The 14,660-nt window shown below is 36.9% G+C and overlaps 1 pseudogene; it reads right to left on the reverse strand.

Annotated features, from left to right (window-relative positions):
* Positions 1–497: 497 nt before the first annotated feature.
* Positions 498–14,660, reverse strand: part of LOC132236108 (FACT complex subunit SSRP1-like) — a 56,899-nt pseudogene continuing 42,736 nt past the window's right edge.

The raw sequence follows: 14,660 nt of genomic DNA on the forward strand, positions 1-14,660 counted from the left end.
TCCCTCAGGCGCTCTTTCCCCACCTTTTTTGTCTCCCCACTCCTTCCTTTCCTCTACTCTCCAAAACAAACAAACAAACAAAGAAGCAATGGAAAACATATTCTCAGGTAAGGATTAAAAAAACTCCACAGTGAAGCCAGCAAACAAACAACAAAACCTCAACATATCAGGAATTATATGAAATATAAATATAATAAACACTAATTAAAAGATAAAGTTTATCAAACTCCTTAAAAACCCCCCAACTTTGTGCTGTTTACAATGGATGTAGCTTTAATATAAGTATTAAAAAGTGTTGAAAGTAAAAGGATGGAAAATCACAGAAAATGCAAACTAATCAAAAGAAATCTGGTATATCAAACTAATATGAAAGTTGATTTTAGGCAAGAAACATTATGAGAGATAAAGAAGGACATTTTGTAATGATAAAATGTTTAATCCAGCATGATAACTTAAGAATTTTAAATTTGTATGCACTTAATACATAGCTTGGAAGTTCATAAAGCAAAATTTGACATGACTAAAAGGAAAACAGAATATTCACAATCATATTTGGAAAATTTAATATACATCTCTCAGTAACTGATGAAATAGGGAGAAAAAAATCAATAAAGATATAAACACAATTAACTTACTTGATCTAGTTAAACATGTAGAATACTGCATATAATAACTACAGGATATATATTTTTTCAAGTTTATCTATAACATTTACCAAAATTGACCACAAAAATACATACAGATTAACTAGAAAATCTTCAATACATTCTCCAATATAATTCTGAAAAAATACATGAGTGAAAAAGTAAACTAATAGATATTAGAAAAATATTTTAAGCTCCATAATAATAAGGATATAATATATAAATACCTTGTGGGAAGATGAAATAGAAATTTATAGCTCTAAATTTATATAGTAAGGAAAAAGTCTAATAACATTCTCTCAAGTATCTATCTTAAGAAATTGTTAAAAGAATTACAAATTAAACACAAAGAATGTTGAAAGTAGGATATAATAAAAAGAACAGTAATCCGTGAAATAATTTCTGTTTGAAAAGAATAATAAAATTGATAAATATCATGCAAATAAAAAGTTTTAAAACCTGAAAAAAAAATTGATAAATATCTGGAGTAATAAAAGAAAAAAGAGAATTACTAAGGTTGGAATGGAAAAGGGATGATTATTGTAGATTCTATGGACATAATCATCATAAGAGAACATTACAAAGATTTCTATTGCAATAAATTTTAAAATTTGAATGAAATGGGATACTTTCTAGAAGAATATACTTACCAAAACTGAAACAAATTTTTAAAAATCTGAATAGTTTAATATGGAAATTGAGTCAATAACAAAACTTCTTTACAAAAATATTTTCAAAAATAGATGTCTTTACTGGTGAATTTTACCAAACACTTAATAAAGACATAACACCAATATTAGCACAGTCTTCAAACAGGAAAATATTGAAAGAATATTTTCCAACCTGTTTTATGAAGCCAGCCTAATTTTGATACCGAAATCCTGACAAGACATCACACACACACCCTAGAAAATTATAAAGCCAATCTCTTATGAATATAGGTACAAAACTCCTTAACAAAATATTTTCAATTAGGCAGGCATGATTATGCTTATTTCATTGTTGGGGAAAGTGAAAGTCAGATTAGTTAATAATTACTTGAATTTACATAGCTAGTAAAGCCAGATATAAATTTAGGTCTAACCAGTAATAAGTCTGAATACACTATTTCCACAGCCTTTAGGTGCCTTGTAAATATATTTTTTAAATTCTAAAATGAGCCCTGCCCCCTAGCAGTGTGAATTAACCTTTCTTTTTTGCTCCCCTAGTATTTTATATGTCTGTATTAAAACATTTATCACACTATATTTAATGTTTATTTACTTGCCTATGCTAAGTGTCTTTTCTACACCTTCTCACCCTCCCATATTGTACAAAAAGTTCTTTAGAAACTGAGATATCCAGTCCATGTTTGTATCCTGTTTTTGACTCAGAGAATTACTGAGGTAACGTTGTTAAATAAATTAATAAATGCTTAGGTAAAAAAAAAAAAGGGAAAAGAAGGTGGTAATAGGACACAAAATGCACTAACCAGGAAAATATTGACAGATCTGAGTAAATTAAAATTAGGGAATTCTATTCACCTAAAGATACAATTAAGAGAGCACCACAGAAATACCCAGGTGACAAAAACTTTTAGCTATTTCAATATCTTGGTAGAAATTCATGTTGCTTTAAGATCTGTGCAGCAGTTAAGTCTCAACCCAGCTAAAACATTTAATTAATTGCAAATGATAGATTCCATTACAAGGATGACATTTCTTTTGCCTGAGATTTTGCATGATTTTGTTCCCTTAGTCTAAAAAGAATAATATATTTCTTTCTACTGGGACATCATTACCATTTTAATTTAAGTTAATATGCCTGTAACTTTATTAATACTCCCATTGTCATGATCTCCTCTTTCATTGTGCTTTTATTTCAGAAAAAATATTAGTTCTTAGTGTAAGAAACATGATTTAGTTATTTCCTTTGTGGTAGGAATTTAAAGCATTTATTAAGATCATTAGCTATTATGTGCTATTGAGTAATTTATGACTATTCCCATTACAAAGTTTAAACTTTGCTGTCTTAAAAAAATTTGTGAGTTGAAGAGTAGTTTCAAAAATTTAGACATCTATTTTAAAAATTCTGATATACTGTAAAAGCTTTATTTGGCTTTAATAAAACTGGTTAATTAGCAATATTTTCCATTTTTTGTGACTTGGGAAACAGCAAGAAAGCCCATTTATTTATTAAGTTATGCCAAGATCTTTCCCATATGTTATTTTGTTAATTATCCAACCAGTCTGACTGTAGGCACTATAACTTAATTGCCAAGATGAAAAATTTGAGGCTCAGAAATTGAAGTTTCTTGCCCAAAGTCATAAGCTATTAAGTGGTGGAGCCTGATTTTAAGTCCATACATGTGTCACCTCAAAGCTGATGAATCTGCTTTTGTCAAGGACCTCCATTTGTCATAGCTCCTAGGACTTCTCATTATTAACCTTTATTTTGCCATTATCTTCCTTCATCTTTCTCTGTCAGTAGCATTTGGCAGCATTGATCACTCCTTCCTTCTCCTCCATATGAAAAGTCACTTCCCTTTATTAAATGTTGATTTTTACAGACCAGAACTACAAAATATGAGTAGACATAAGCCCCAGTTAGAAGCTACAGGCCTGGCCTTATAAAACTCATGCTGCAGCAACTTGAACAGGACAAGCAGAGGCTATACCTTAAGACTGGGAAACTCAAGGAGGGTTCTGCCTTGCCTTGTCTCCCACCCAATCTCTTCCCAAGTTAAAAAGAGTCATCCATGGGAAGTATCTGAGTAAGATAGCTCTCCTGCTACCACCGGTAAGTGCATATCACCAGGAGAGCTTGATTAGATGGCACAGAATCAAAAAACTACATTTTAACATGAGGAGAAACTGGTACCAAAATATGAATGGGGAGAGAGAAGGTGTGATAGGGCAAGTGTAAGGAGAGAAAGATTCCTCTTTTCTATTCATTTGATTTTGACATCCAGTCCTCTGAGCTGGGGGAGTACTGGCTAGTTCCTATTCTTCCAATTCCTTACTATGCCTTCTCTCTTGGTCTTATTCTTTCCTGTCATCATAGGACACAAACTGTCTCTTCAAGTTCTCACTTAGCTGCCCTGAGAATGATTCTGATAATGAACCCCTGGAGGGCATTGATACCTTTTTCATTTTTACATTTATTTTCTTTTTCTTTGGCTTGTCCCTCTTAGAACACTTACCCTGGCCCCCTTTATATTATATTACGTCTTTCTCATATTCCCTCCAGGTATGCTTAGTCTTACCCCCTTTCTCTTTATTCTATTTGGACATTTCCTCCAAGAGCTTGTCGCCTCTCGTAAAGATCTGTGATGCTGATGCCAAGATCGTCTGACCTGATCTTCTTTCAGCTAGCATGAGCCACACCGACCCTTGTGATTCGTGGCCATCTGGCCTTTTTGAGCTGTTTCTTCTTCTCATCCCAATCACTGTGATCCTCATTACTGGAGGATCTGGCAGAGCATTGCTATCTAACTTCTCTGCCATTTCTTCCTTTTCTACACCTGAGTTGAATGACTTATTGGTCATCATTGTTGTTGGTGCATTCTCTTACTGGTATTCTTTCTCAGCTCCAAGTAGGCATCATGCTAATCTTTATCAGAATTAGAGATCTATTTATTGTAGTTTGAGTTTGAGTTCAATACTGTTTTTGATGTTGAGCTTTTTTGCATTGCCAAAATCATTTTCGCATACTCCTCCCTTACAATGCTGCTGAAGGTATACAGAGTTCCTTGCAGGTGCAGAAAGGTAGGATAGATCCAAACATTTTAAAAACCAAGGGAAGTCACACAGTGCAGCTCCTGGAAGATGCATCTCCAGTGGCCTGGCTTATATTTGCTGTGGATAGCACACATTGGGCAACCCTCTCAACCAGGTACACGCCATCCTGTAGGTTAGGAGGCACATAAAAGAGACCTTGGCATCAACATTCTGATGGCATTCCAGTGTCACTTTATTCTTGCCTATGGTGCACCTGAGACATGTTGCTGAGGGGAATCTCAGACGGGCTGGTCACCGATGTCAAAGAAAAATAGCAATCCAACAAACTTTACTGCCCCCAGTTCCAGCCCTTTACATCAGGTCAAGGCAATAGTGAGTTTTAAAGAAATCAGAGAATTTCTCAATTCAGATTCTCATAAGCCATCATACTTATAAACATGGTCGTTTTCTGTGAGAAGTTTAAGTCTATGACCCAGAAGTGCACTGTGCTAGATGCCTTCCTTCAACACTACTATTATACCTGGATATTATCTACTTTTCCCATCTTGCTATTCTTGAAGATGATACTCAAGTGGCTCAACCTCAGCTAACCATCATTCATGGAGAGACTTTTACCTCCTGATAGACATCTTAAACTCCAGTGTCTTATTTGTTCATCACTTCTTAACGCCTAGCACAGTGCTTATTTTGCACTCAGGAAATGTTTGTAGGATAAATGAAAGAATTAATGGATGCATGCCTTTCATAGTCAGCTTGTATGGACCATGTATAGGTTTAAGTCACAACTGTGCTGAAATAATTTCAACAATACTTTACTACTAATAAATATTATTTCTACAAATGACAGTAATGTTTACCCAATCACCCACACAAAAATAGGGACTTCCTATTTCTGTTTCTTTAGGTAAAGAAGTTGGAGGTTGTCACTCCATTCTAATGAGTAAATAACTCAACAGACTGAAAAATGAACTCTTCTAGGATCCAAAGGATAGATGAGGGTTCAAGGAAAACCAGGGCTTCAAGATTAGAAAGACAGACAGAAAAATACAGGGAGTCACAGATTACTGGAGCAGAGACATATGTGTGGCAATTGCCATGGGAACCAGGTATTATCACAGCCTATTCAGATTTTCTTTTCTTTTTTTCTTATGTGAGTTTTGGCATTTTGTGTCTTTCAAGGAAATGGTCCATTTCATCTAGGTTATAACTTTGTGGGCACATAGTTATTCATAGTATTATTTGATTGTCTGTTTAATGTTCAAGGAGTCTTAGTGATGTTCATTCTTTCATTTATCATATTAGTATAGTTCCTGGATATAAGGTTATAATCAAGTGCCCGGGTCCAGCCCCGGGGGCCCAGGGGTTCCCAAAGGTGTGGACGGAGTTGGCGAAGAATGTTTTACACGGAGACAGCATTCAGCGTTCAGAACTCACTAGCTCTCTTCAGTCTCTGTGGATCTTCCTGTGCCTGGCTGAGGCCACAGAAAGATCTGGAGGCAAGCTGAGCCTTTATTTTTATAGTCAGAGGTAAACAAGGTAGTGGTCACCAAAGTTACACTGTTTTTGTGAGTTCCACTTGTTTTTGTTCTTGTTGCACTTCCCTCAGCCCATTAGCTTCCCTGGTAAGATCTAGGGAGTTATAAGGTCAAGCCTAATTATGCTAAGAGGACTGTGCCCTCTAAGCTGGGACTTGTTTGTGACTTTGACAACAGGTCAGTCCGAGGCTTAACCCTATACCGGCTCCCCACAATCAAGGTTAATCACATGAATAAATGATTGAATGAATAAATGAAAATTTACTTTGAAAATAGTTTTTCACATGTGTCTTTCCTCTCTTTTCCTGCTGGCACTTTCTTCATTTCAGGATTTAACCATTACAAATGGACCTTGTAATGATGCCTAAAAAAACTCTTTGAATATGAGGTCTCTTCTCTTTTTACACACACACACACACACACACACACACACACACACCTGTTCCTGAACACAATTAGACTAGACTTTATTTAACACTACTATCCCTATTTGCTTTCTTGACTAACACCTTCTAGCCATTTTCTTGAAGGTGTTGGTCAAGAAAAGCTCTCCTTTCCCTCTTCCATTAATTCAGAGTATATTTATTTATCTCATCCATGCTTTCTGACTGCTCTAGCTCTGATATTTCAAATTTATCAGCTGACTTCCTTCAGCAATTGTTGTGTGTACCTCAGATTTTATCATAAATGAATGTACAACATGGAGTATAACCGCAACTGGATTATGGATCTCTTGGGAAAAGAGGGTACATTCTACCCTCCTACAGAATACAAGCCTGAATATGTACTACTATTTGTAATACTTTAAACAAAAAATATAAAATAAAATAAATTTTTTTTAAAAAAGAATACAATTCTGATTTGAAAACATAAAATCTACTCAGAAAACTACTTAGTGATTGATTTAATGATATTTGTTTAAAATTGCAATTGTCATTTTCATGAAACTATTATTAGACACAAATACAATTGGGTGCTCACACACTAAATCTTCCATCTTATATCAATAGGACTTTGTCGATTTCTACATTTTGGTTTAAGATATTCTTTTGTGCTCATCTTCATGAATCTCTATATATTTTTTATTAGAATCTTAATATGTTAAGATCTTAAGATATAAGGCTATAGAACAAAAAGGTTAAGTACTTGTGTTATGGGCACAGATTAGCCTGGTTTAGAATGATCTCTGGGTCTTTTTCCAACTGAATAACCTCAAGCAAGTTACAGAATTTCAAAGTTTCAGGTTCCTCATCTGTAAAATAGAGACAGTAAGTTCTTATTTCATAGACTATTGGGAGAATTAAAAGACGTGAAGTATATGTCAACTTGAAAGAAAAGAACTGTCAACAGTGAGTTGTATATAATGTCCCTCTTTTCATTATAATGTTTTAAATTTTGTTTTTAATTTAATTTTATTAATAGCAAAAACTGGATCATTTAAAATATTTAGCATAGCTCCTGACAGAGAACAAAGTGCTTGATATATACTTATTTTTACTATAAAAACAATTTCAAGATCAAGTCCACACGTCTCATTTTATTTATAAGAAAAATGAGACCTAGTGAGGTCAAATGAATTGCTCAAGACCACTGGTTAATGAGAGAAATGTCCTGGAAAAAAATCCAGGTCTCCTGACACTAGATCTAATGTGTCTTCTAATTCCCATATGACTCTGCAGTATGACTAGCTTCTGAGGGCTCCCCAAGGACCTTGTTGGTATGTTCTGCTTTATCTTATGTTAGACATGTGTTCTGGGAGAGTTTCATATCTAATATTTTGAAATTAAAAGAATAAAAATAAAAATATTTATGTCATCATATCCATTTTCTTTATTTTTCAAAAGGATCTATAAAATATTCATTTTTATGGCTAGTGATGCAAATTGAGTTATATTCAGATTTTCAGAGATATTAACATTATTTTAGGTTAAGTATAGTGGTATTTTTATCTTATGAAGAGTTTGTTATTTCAGAGCTTAAAAAACTATTTAGAATGTCAAAATGCTCATAATTAACCTCTTCGAAATATATCCTACATGCAATTTTTAAAAATGCTTTCTTCACATATGAACCCTCCTCCCAACCCCTGTCTAACTTCATTATGTTTCTGATTGAATGATGGAAAGCAAGGACATTCTCTACAGACTAGAGTTTCCAAGGTGTGTGTTGGGGTATCTTTCCATGTGGCTTTGCAAATAAACTCCACTATTTATCAGGAAGGATATTTTTTCCATATTTTTATGGATATTTAGCTGTAACAATAATGATTTGTTTGGCTCATTTAGAATTACAAACCTTTTGAGAGAAGAAAAATTCTCCTAGAGGGAGAGCTAAATCAACTCTTATGCATTTGTAAGAAATGAATCCAAGCCTTTCTTGTTTCTGTTTCCCCCCCAAAAAAATTGTATAAGTGAGGAAGTAGTGCCAAGGACCTATTAGTAATAGTTATTTCCTAATTGCAGCGGGAAGCATCCTGCATGTTTAAATAAATATTGTTAACTGTGACCTCTCGCTTTGCCAGGACTGATAAGGCAATTGTTTGGCCTATACGAAGCACATACAGTATACACAGAGTGGAGTGCAGCAGGAAAACAGGAAACAATAAATCAGAAATTAGAGCACTGATTGTTGTAGCTAATTACATCAGGCTTCTGCTTAATTTCTCACTCTGTCATTCTAACCTGATTTTCTTGCCAACAGACTTTGCAAATTGCTGGTGTCACGTACATTCAGCAAATAATAATCCTTAGTTACTGTGACTGACAAATGAATGAGCAGGAGAAGATAGTTTATTATGCAAGGATGAACTGAGACATTCACCAGATACCTGCCTGGATGCTCTTTTAATTCATTTACCTAGATGAGCTGCATGATGCATTTCTCCAGGAGCAGAGATTTTGGCATCAAGACAGCTTAATTAGATTTGTGGCTTGGTTTGATAATATTGAGCAAGAAGAAAAGATGGTACTGTAAAAGAAAGGGAGGGAAGAGATTGGCTTGGACAAAGAAAGAGATAAAGGGGTAACTTAGCTACTTAAGTCAAATCTGAAAATAATATGTTTAAGGGTGAGATTAGTCAGCACATTATTGAATGCTAATCTTGTTCACACATAGATTTGGTGAGCTAACTTGGTATTTTTCAACCCATTGTGGTTTGATTCCTGAAATTCTAAAGCATGTATGCGAAGAAAGAATGTTAAAAATGAGATGCTCTTGTTCAAAATTAATTGTTTGATTCCTCCCAGATTCTATTTGTTCATGTAGACAATGCATGTTCAATTCATTTTCCCATGATCCCAGTTCTGGTGTTGTTTGAAAAAACAATTTTCCTTTCCTTTATGATTTGACAAAATTTACATGGTCTCCATGCTTTAAACAATTTTGCTACAGTCTCTGAAGATGGAATATGGACTATCTAACTGAAGAGAATTTTCACTCCATTGTTACTTAATAAATTTTCCGTATTGTGGTTATATTTTCTGCTTTCGTTGTAGTGTTTACTAATTAGATGATCTAACTGCTGGACAGATCAGCGCTAGTGACCACTTCACCCAGGCGCTCTGCTTCTTTGGTGCTTAATAAAAATCAAATTACTTTGTTTAACCAGAAGGTACCATGTACCTAAGGTCTTTAGAAAGAGAACTGTTTCTCAGTTCAAGATCAAATTTACTTTGTTCTTCCATTTCTAGTGGGTCCTCATTTTACTGCTGTCTGCTTTCCGTGTCATCCTTAGGGGAGGAGAACATGAACTCAACACAGAGATGTGAGGACATCACAGCAGAACCTTCCTCAGGTCACAGAGGACATGGCAGAGCTGTGGGGTTCCCACTCTTTGGAAATCTCTGTTCTACTTGGTAAAGCAAGTGGTCAGAGTTAACTATTTCTTTAAATGTGTAGGTGATGTCTTACATGCCACTGATGAGGTTGGAGTGCAGGCCAATTAAGCAGCCCAGAGACTATGGTAGAAGGGCTGAAAACCAGAGTATAATTTGCCAATATTGCTGCAGGCCCAAAGGTCAGAGGCAGTGGAATATTTCACTTCTAGTGTCTTTAAATGAATTCTTGTGTATCAAGTGGTTAAACCACCTCAAATCCCAAATTGACTCTTCAAGAGTCATTCTTAATGTAATTTTTTATTTTATCCATGTTTTCAGACAAAATGTTATAAATATACATTAAATATTCATGGTATGCCTATTGTGCCATTTCATGTCCCTTCAGGGGAGAAAGTTTAATATAGGAGAAATGTATCCCAACTCATTGCTCTCAAAAACAGTTGAGGGAAGCAAACTTGAACTTAGAAAACAAGCATTGTATAACACAAACCATAATGTGATATTCTAGATACCTAAATGAGTGATATTGACAAATACGGCTATGGAATTTAAAGGAAACAAATCTTTCAGAGAAGACTTTATGGTGATAATTTGACATGAACTTGGAAGGATAAGTAGCATTTGGATAGCTGGAGAGGAAAGAGGAAACTTTTAAGCAAAGAAAATTGATTAGAAATGGGGAAAAAGCATGGCAAGACTGGAAATAAGGAAATGAGTGGTACAAAGGGTTAGGTGGGAAATATGGTTGGATAGAGAAGATTGCCAGGTACTGAGTGTTAGGGGAAGGGTTTGAACCTAGTGTTATAGGTGGTGAGAATGACAGGGACAGAAATAGAATATTGGGGACCAGTTATAATTGTACGAAATATTAATCATGCTTTGTTAAACATGATTGTTTTGTTTTGATTCAAGAGGGCACATTCTAACCTGGCTGGGAGTTGCATGTGGGAACTGGGAGCTCACCTGGAAATGCAGCCCATCCTCCCCACCAGGGAGCTGCCTATTATGGAAAGATTAACAATCTTGTTGCAGAAACCAGAGCCACCAGTGCTTTGAAGACCCCCAACCCTTTGCATATCACCAGCCCTTGGAAGACCCCAGACCTTTTCATACCCACGGGCCTTTGCAAATATCTAGCCTGCATTACCTAATAACTGCCCATTTGGCATACCCTTTTGCCTGCTTCCACATGTCATCTTTGTTCTTCTACCCAACATAAGCAGCTGGCTTATGGTGGGGCGCAGAGCAGATTTTTGTGAATGACCTGCTGCTCTCTATACTGCCAGCAGTATTGGAATAAATGCTCATATATGATTCAACCCTGTCTCTGCTTAATTGGCTCAAGTAGTGATAGGCAGCATGGACCCATTGATTATCCAGTTACAAGACCTCTCAGGGATCCCAGAACTAGGGACTGATGTGTGGGAAACAGACCCAGGAGAGGAAAGGCTGGAACCAACACATCAATTAAAATAATGCATGTTTTATGAGCTCAGGGTCTAGGTGGTGATTGTGAGGGAGAAAAGGAAAACATGAAGTCCAAGTCCATTCGGAAACAGAAGTCGGCAGATATCATGAGGTTTCACATAGAAGATAAAGAGGAAAGTTGAGTCAAAAAGGACAGACTTGGCACCTGGAAGAATTTTCTTTGCTTTGGCAAGAATAGAAAATTTGGAAGAGCAAGTGTTTAGATGAAAAGATGACAGGGTGTCAATTTCCAAGGAGAGAAGGAGAAGAGACCGAGTTCTTTTCTGGTCTTAGCTGCCACAAGTCTTTCAGATGTGTCATTATTTATCAGTTATAGACATTTGTATTAGTACACCTTGGTTTGCCTGAAGCCCACAGACTTGTCTGAGGACAGTGGGTATGACAACTGTGTGAAATGTGTCAAAACTAGAAAGGTGTGTGTCGGGGTAGACAACCCGATGAAATACTATCAAATGCTACCCCTTAAATACCAGAGGCAGCATGATGTTTGGGTATGGGTACAAAGGGGTGGAGACACATATTACCTTCGTAAGAAGCTACCACAAAGAACTCTGCCTACAAATGGAGGTGGGTTTCTTAGCTTCCTTTCCTCTTCATTGACTCTAGTCAGCTCTAACATTAACCGTGCTCTAGGATCCTGGTTCTTGGACCTGACCTACTTGGGTTTGGTGTCTCTGCCAGTTGACTGGTATATAACTGGCTTGTCTCCTACTGTGCTTTTGCTCTAAATACTAGGCTTTGGGGTCCAGTGTCTAACCTCATCCCATTCACTAGTGATTGGCTTTGCAATTGCTGAGTTGTCACTGTCCATTGGAAGGGACTAAACAGTTTAGAATAATGTATATATCCTATATAATAAAAGCATAATATGCAAATTGACTGACCGGTGGAATGACCAGTTGGCGGGGGGTGGGGCCGGCAAGCAGGCGGCGCCAGGCCAGCCAAGGTGCATGCCAGCGGGCAGAGGGAGGAGAGGGTGATGGGGGGGAGGGGGAGGTGGCAGCAACCAGCCAAGGAGCAATGGGCAGCCTGGTCGCCTCCCACAGAGGGAGGCCAGACTGTGGGGAGTGGGCCTAAGCCATCAGTAGGACATCCCCTGAGGGTTCCTGGACTGTGAGAGGGCGCAGGCTGGGCTGAGGGACCCCCCACCCTGAGTGCATGAATTTTCATGCACTGGGCCCCTAGTATATAAATATATACTATATATATATATATATATATATATATATATATATATATATATATATATATATATATTCTTCCATTTTCTTTCACTTCTTTCACACCTCAATCACTACAACATTAGACATGAAAGGCTGATACTTTTGCTTGTCACTCTACTTTTACTCACTTCATCCTCACTGCCAGATGGCATGGGACTAAAAATCAAAGCAGCAGCATATTTGTACTTTTCGCACATATTAGCATCTGTGACAATTTCAAACTTTGTGCAAGAGAAAAGGATATGATTGTGAACTGCATGTCTTCCTTATCCCATGTGAGTACAATAAGGAGCTCAAACACATGTCCTTATTCAAGATAGTTCATATTAATCTAGATACTGTGGTACTTATAGGGAGAGACTGAAGATTCAAACCACTCCCCAAAGGAAAGCCACTTGTAACTACCTTAGATAATAATAGGAGGATCCTTCCAAATGAAACCAAGATAAAATTTGAGGTTGACTTTTGTAGATGAGCCAATTCGAGTTGTAAGGAGCCCAAGGCTTGGTTTGCAGTGTCCAGTGCAGCATAGTCTCCCAGTTAAGTCATTAATCTGGTTTCATTTTTACCCTATTTAAAACCCAGCTAACAGAACTTATACAAAGATCACTGTATTGATCCAAATTTTGGCCCAAATTTTGGATCTAGAATGGAGGTTGGTCAGAATTGGCCCAGATTGACATTATAGGAAAACTTGTTTTATTCCCACCCCCCTTTCCCATGGACTTTAAAATATTCTTTCTCCAGGCAATTTTCACTGGTGAATGATTTGCTATAAATGGGTGCACTGTACTAGTTCAAAGTTTTTATTTTAATCAGGGTTCCCAGAATAATTAACTTTGAAAAGAGCCTCAGCATCTTCACTTCTTTTTTTTTTTAACCTAAATTTGAAATACTCTTGCTTTCCTGGACCCTGATGACACCGTAAATGGGAATGTCACTAAGAGCTTATGCTGCTCATTAGTGCAGCTCCACACACCTGTGCCACACTATGTCTATAAAAGACTGGGCTTGCTGCCTTAGGGAGGACCATATAAAAGAGGCTGCTTCAGGCAAGATCCCTCTGGGGAGGAATATTGTTTTCTCTTTAAAAAAATATTAGTTCTAATAGTTTCTTCCTATAAGATCATGGGAAGAGAAAAGCTTAAAGAAGAAAAGCACAATTCTGTCAAAATCCAGTTAACCCCTTTCCTGAAAAAAACATTATTGGTAAGAGTTGTAATCTTTGTACTTGACTGATTTACTCCACAGGCAAAGAAAACCTGAGTTTAAGTGTTTGTGTCTGGGGATGTGAATAGCATAAGTACTAGACTGCAGTGATGGCGAACCTTTTGAGCTCGGCGTGTCAGCATTTTGTAAAACCCTAACTTAACTCTGGTGCCGTGTCACATATAGAAATCTTTTGATATTTGCAACCATAGTAAAACAAAGACTTATAATTTTGATATTTATTTTATATATTTAAATGCCATTTAACGAAGAAAAATCAACCAACAAAATGAGTTCACGTGTCACTTCTGACACGCGTGTCATAGGTTCGCCATCACCGGCCTAGAGGCTGTGGTTCAGCCGAGGATTCTAGAGGACTTCAGAATTCTCCTCATTCATCAGCCCCATCAGCCGCTTTCCTACCCCACATTTGCACCCCAAATGTACATGCCAAAATCCTTTCTAGGTAGGAATTCTGAAGCCATCACACACTAGAAAAGCAAACCTAGGTTCAACTGGAGATCCTCATGGGTTGCATAGAGCAACAATCTCAGTAACAGCCCTTGCTGTTCCCAGCTTCTGTTCATTGTCCCCATTTTCATACTGACTCCGCCTCTGTTCTAGGGGCCATGCTCAGCCACAAGATCCCCTTCCCAGGCCTGTTTTACTGTCACAGATGTCATGTGACAGTTTTAGCCAATGAGAAGTAAATATAAACTTTAAGTCGGGCTTCTTGGAAAATTATTTTAGAAGAGGCAGCTAACTTTGCTCTTTCTTATTTTCCTACCTGGACAAAATATATAATGCGAGCGGCGAAGTAGTCATGTTGTGACCGGGAGTGAGGGATGTGGGAGATAAATCCACATGCTAAAGATGGCTGGACAGAAAGGCAGAAGAGATTCAGGTCCCTGAAGGTACTGTAGCGTCAATACCCTAAAGCTCTTGGTGCAGGCAAACCTATTCCAGACTGGTAGAGTCGTACAAGTGATTTTTTACCAAATCTTTA

Source organism: Myotis daubentonii, chromosome 5 (genome assembly GCF_963259705.1).
Source record: "Myotis daubentonii chromosome 5, mMyoDau2.1, whole genome shotgun sequence".
Lineage (NCBI taxonomy): Eukaryota > Metazoa > Chordata > Mammalia > Chiroptera > Vespertilionidae > Myotis > Myotis daubentonii.